Source organism: Theropithecus gelada, chromosome 5 (genome assembly GCF_003255815.1).
Source record: "Theropithecus gelada isolate Dixy chromosome 5, Tgel_1.0, whole genome shotgun sequence".
In the NCBI taxonomy this organism is placed as follows: Eukaryota; Metazoa; Chordata; class Mammalia; order Primates; family Cercopithecidae; genus Theropithecus; species Theropithecus gelada.
Genome location: NC_037672.1, coordinates 31,002,369 through 31,008,575, shown reverse-complemented (window position 1 = coordinate 31,008,575; position 6,207 = coordinate 31,002,369).

Below are 6,207 nucleotides of genomic sequence, written 5' to 3'. Positions count from 1 at the left end.
AATTAAAAAGTATTTAAAATAATAGCTATAATAACTTGCTCATATATATTAAAAACGATGTAAATTGTGACATCAAAAACTTAAAGTGGGGGAAATGAAAGTGTAGAATTTTTAATGTGATAGAAATTAAATTGTTATCAGTTTAAAATAGATTATTAGAACTACATGCTATTTTATATGAGCCTCATGGTAATCACAAAGCAAAAAATCTTAGCAGATACACAAAAATAAAGAGATAAGAATTAAAGCATACTACTATCAAAAAAATCAATGAGTCATTGAATCTAAAAGAAACAGTGATAGAGGCACTAAGGAATTTAGAAAATACAAAGATGCATAAAAACTGGAAAACAATTTTTAAGATGGAAATAGTAAGTCCTTACCTATCAATAATTACTTTAAAATGTAAATGGATTAGAATTTCAATCAAAAGATACAGAGTGACTGAATAGATTTAAAAACCAAAACAAGACCCAAGTATATATTGCCCATAAAAGACTCACTTCAGCTTAAAGGACATACACAGGCTAAATGTAAAGAGATGGAAAAAAAAGGTATTCCATGCAAATGGAAATAAACAGTGATCAGGGGTAGCTATAATTATTTTAGACAATATAGACTTTATGTCAAAAGCTATCACAAGCAGTAAAGAAGGTCATTATATATACAGAAATTTGAAATCAGGAGGCTATAACAGTTGTAAATATATCAATGTGTTGGAATACACACAGCATTGGAGCACCAAAATATAAAGAAAATATTAACAAATTGAAGGCAGAAATAGACAGAAATACAATAATAGTATGATAATTTAATGCCCCATTCTCAATAATGGATAAAATATCCAGACAGAAAATCAATAAGAAAACTTTTTGAATTTAAACTATACTTTAAGCCAAAAGGATCTGACAGATATATGCAGAACATGTCATCTCACAACAGCAGAATAACATATAACAAATAAAAGCTAAACATCACTGATCATTAGAGAAATGCAAATTAAAATTACAATGAGCTGCCATCTCACACCATTCAGAATGGCTATTACTAAAGTCAAAAATAGCAGATGCTGGTGAGGTTGTAGAGAAAAAGGAATGTTTATACACTGTTGATGGGAGTGTAAATTAGTTCAACTGTTGTATGAGACAGTATGACAATTCCTCAAAGATTTAAAGACAGAAATACTATTTGATCCAGCAATCCCATTATGGGGTATATACCCAAAGAAATATAAATCATTCTACCATAAAGACATATGCACGCGAATGTTCATTGCAGCTCTCTTCACAATATCAAAGACATGTTCATCAATGATAGACTGAATAAATGATAGACTGAATAAAGAAAATGTGATACACATACACGATGAAATCTATGCAGCCATAAAAAAGAATAAGATCATATGTGTTGGCCCCATAAATGTCTTCTTTCCAGAGGTGTCAGCTCACGTTCTTTGCCCAGTTTTAATGGGGCTGTTTGTTTTTTCTTTACATTTATTTAAGTATCTTGTATATTCTGGATATTAGACCTTCTTCACATAGATACATTGGAAAAATTTTCTCCCATTCTCTAAGTTGTCTGTTCACTCTAATGATAAAAAGCTCAACATCACTGATCATTAGGGAAATGCAAACGGAAACCACAATGAGATACCATCTCACATTAGTAGGAATGATGATTATTAAAAAGTCAAGAAACAACAGATGCTGATGAGGCTGAAGAGAAATAGGAACACTTTTACATTGTTGGTGGGCATGCAAATTAGTTTAACCATTGTGGAAGACAGTGTGGTAATTCCTCAAAGACCTAGAACCAGAAATACTATTTGACTCAGCAATCCCATAACTGGGTATACACCCAAATGAATATAAATCATTCTATTATAAAGATACATGCATGCGTGTGTTCATTGCAACACTATTCACAATAGCAAAGACATAGAATCAACCTAACTATCCATTAATGATAGACTGGATAAAGAAAATGTGATACGTATACACTGTGGAATACTATGCAACCATAAAAAGGAATAAGATCATGTTCTTTGCAGGAACATGGATGAAGCTGGAAGCCATAATCCTCAGCAAATCAATGCAGGAACAGAAAACCAAACACCACATATTCTCACTTATAAGTGGGAGCTGAACAATGTGAACACATAGATACAGGGAGGGGAACAACACACACTGGGGTTTGTTGGGGGGTGGAGTGAAGGAGAGCATCAGGAAAAAACAGCTAATGCATGCTGGGCCTAATACGTAGGTAATGGGTTGAGGGGTACAGCAAATTATCACGGCACACGTTTACTTATGTAACAAACCTGCACACCCTGGAATTTAAAATTAAATTAAAATTCAGAAAGAACGGGATCATGCCCTTTTCAGGGAAATGGATGGAGTTGGAGGCCATTAACCTTTGCAAATTAACACAGGAACAGAAAACCAAACATCACATGTTCTCACTCATAAGTGGGAGATAAATGATGAGAACACATGACATGAAGAGGGGCGCAGCACACACTGGGGCCTTTTCGTGTGGATGGAGCTGGGGTGGAGTAAGGGATTGGGAAAAATAATGGGCGCTACTAGGGTTAATACCTGGGTTATGAAATAATCTGTACAACAAACCCCCATGACACAAGTTCACCTATGTAAAAAATCTGCATTTGTACCCCTGAACTTAAAATAAAATTTAAAAAGAACCATACTTTCTTTTTAAAAGAACCATATTTTCTTTTTAAAAAGAGGCTATTTAGGAAAACATGGTCACTGTAGTCATATATTTGAGGAGCTAAAGCCCACTGCAAATATAAAAATCTTTGAAAAATTAGAAAATTCTGTTTCTCTTGTGTCCAAAATCATCACATATTTTTATATAAGAACTCAGGTGATATAACCAGGAATAACAAATAAAAGAAAATGAAGAGGCTGGGTGTGGTGACTCACGCCGGTAATCCCAGGACTTCGGGAGGCCGAGGCGGGTAAATCACGAGGTCAGGAGTTCGAGACCAGCCTGAACAAACATGGTGAAACCCCATCTCTATTAAAAAAAAATATATAGAAAAATTAGCCGGGTGTGGTGGTGCACACCTGTAATCCTAGCTACTCAGGAGGCTGAGGCAGGAGAATCGTTTGAACCTGGGAGGCAGAGGTTGCAGCGAGCCAAGATTGCATCATTGCACCCCAGCTTGGGAAAAAGAGCAAGACTCTAACAAAAAAAAAAAAAAAAAAAAAAAAAAGTTTATTTAAGTATTAACTAAATAGTACAAATGCATTATTTGTTTTAGACTAATGAAAACCTTTGTAACTTCATTGAAACATTCACCAAACAATCCTGTAAGATAGTTCTTTTTATCTATAGTTTTAGTTGAGGAGACTTCATTTCAGATTGAAGAAAACAAATTGCCCAAGGACAAAGAGCAAATATGGAACACAGGGAATTATTCTCAGGTCTCATGACTCCCAGACATTCCTTTCTATTATTCTAAGGTCATGTTCAGAATCTGGGTAAGGCGGAGGCAAGATTTTGTTTTTTTCTTTTTTCATTTTATTTTTTATTTTTATTTTTATTTTTTGGAGATGGAGTCTGGCTCTGTCACCCAGGCTGGAGTGCAGTGGTGCGATCTCCGCTCACTGCTACCTCTGCCTCCTGGGTTCATGCCATTTTCCTGCCTCAGCCTCCCCGGTAGCTGGGACTACAGGCACCTGCCACCACACCTGGCTAATTTTTTTGTATTTTTAGTAGAGATGGGGTTTCACTGTGTTAGCCAGGATGATATCCATTTCCTGACCTCATGATCCATCTGCCTCAGCCTCCCAAAGTGCTGGTATTACAGGCGTGAGCCACCATGCACAACCAAGGCAGTTTTTACACTGCTGTATTAGCACTTACTAGAAGGATTACCTTGAATGAGCTCCAATATCTCTGACCTCAGTATAATCATCTCATAATATGGGAAATTCTACTACCTACTCTATATGATTATTTTTGTTACTAATTGGCTTAAGGTATAAAAATGTTTAGAATATCAGTCCAAATAAACTTCAAATGTTAGCTAATACTGTCATCATTGTTAATATTTCCTAAAAACAAATAGCTTTAGTGCTGCACTGAGAAATGTTAAAACAATTGACTCTAGTGCTGCACTGAGAAATGTTAAAACAATTGACTCCTCCGGGGAAAAGAAGAAGCCCCAATTTACTCATTTCAATTATCTAAATGTTCCCTCCACCCCTCCTTCTCTTACACAGGCACTGCTTTAAAGCTGCCAAAGTGGCATCACTGAATATAGAGTTGGGAAGACAGCCACAAAATCTGTGTGAGCTGGTTTCAGCATACCACTTCCTACTATCATAATTTCTTTTAAGTAAGGAAATTGTCTTTGTTGTAAAATATTTTATGATAATTTACTTAATATGAGATTTGGGTGTAGTCAGGAAACAAAGTAACAAAAGTGATCATGCAAAGGCTTTGTAAGAGAAAAATCGGCAAATTTGTTCTGCTTCTCAATGGGAGTGTGAAATGAAAGTAACAAAGAGAAGGGAGGGAGAATCAGGAGAAGAACCATTGACGTGCCAGTGGCTGGATGACAAGGACATACCCTGAGAGTAAATATTTGGTTAGGAAAGGACTTTTATAGGCAAGATTGTTTAATGTAATCTGAACTTGTTTCTGTAAATGATTTTCTGTAAAATATTTAAACTCTTTGTAGTTCACTCCAGTTAACATGATGATTTACAATTCTCTGAATCATTTACTCTATACCCTGGGACACATAGAATAAAGCTTTCCTGAGACTCCCAAATGTAAGCTATAATTTTCTGTAGATGCTGGTGATTGTAAATTTTTTATAATGATAATTTTAAAACCATATTGTTACAACTATTCAAAAATTTACAATTGTTTGCATTATATTTAACACTATTTGTGTGACTTCTATTGCAGAATCTTGGTTATTTTAGTGGCTTACCAACTCACTGGTAGAATTCCACCAGCAGAGAACAGTCAGTGTTCTGAGGGCTTCCTTTCAATCTTCCAATTTGGTCTTATTACTATTTAGGCTGGATGCATTTGTTACCAGTAAAACCCTTTGCTTGAATTTTTTGCAACTTTTCGCTTTCTGTTCCATTTAATTTGCATCTCTATTTTATTATAATTTGTCTTAAAAGGAAGATATATCTCTGTATATTAAAAAGAAGCCTGCACCCCATCTATTGTAGCACTATTTATAATAGCAAAGATACAGAATTGACTTAAGTGCCCAGTGGACTCATGAAGAAAGAAAATGGGGCATATATACACAGTGGAATACTACTTGGCCCTAAAAAGAATGAAATCATGTCATTTTCAGCAACATGTACAAAAGTAAGGGGATTTATGTTAAGCCAAGCACAGAAAGACAAATATTGCATGTTCTGACTCATATGTGGGAGTTAAAAATTTGATTTCATGGTGGTAGAGAGTAGAATGATAGATCCAAGAGGGTAGAAAGGCTGTGTGTTTGGAGAAGAGGGATGAACAAGGATTGGTTAAGGGGGTACAAACATACAGTTATATAAAATGATGTTCTATAGTGGAATAGGATGACTAAAGTTAACAACAATATATTGGATATTCCAAAATAGCTAGAAGTGAAGACTTGAAATGTTCCCAATTTGTAAAAATTGTAAATAATTGAAGTGATGGATTCCATAAATGTAGTTATTATACATTCTATCCATGTAGCAATATAGCAATATATCACATGTACCCCATACATGTGTACAAATATTATATATCATAATAAAATAGAAAGCAATATTATTTTCAAAAATAAAAATACATATCTAATTGTTATGTTTAGAATTAATAATATTTGAACATGAGGTATCCCTACATAAAACATAATCTTACAAATTTTAATATTTTTATGTTGGCCGGGCGCGGTGGCTCAAGCCTGTAATCCCAGCACTTTGGGAGGCCGAGACGGGCGGATCACGAGGTCAGGAGATCGAGACCATCCTGGCCAACACAGTGAAACCCCGTCTCTACTAAAAAATACAAAAAACTAGCCGGGCGAGGTGGCGGGTGCCTGTAGTCCCAGCTACTCGGGAGGCTGAGGCAGGAGAATGGCGTAAACCTGGGAGGCGGAGCTTGCAGTGAGCTGAGATCCGGCCACTGCACTCCATCCCGGGCTACAGAGCGAGACTCCGTCTCAAAAAAAAAAAA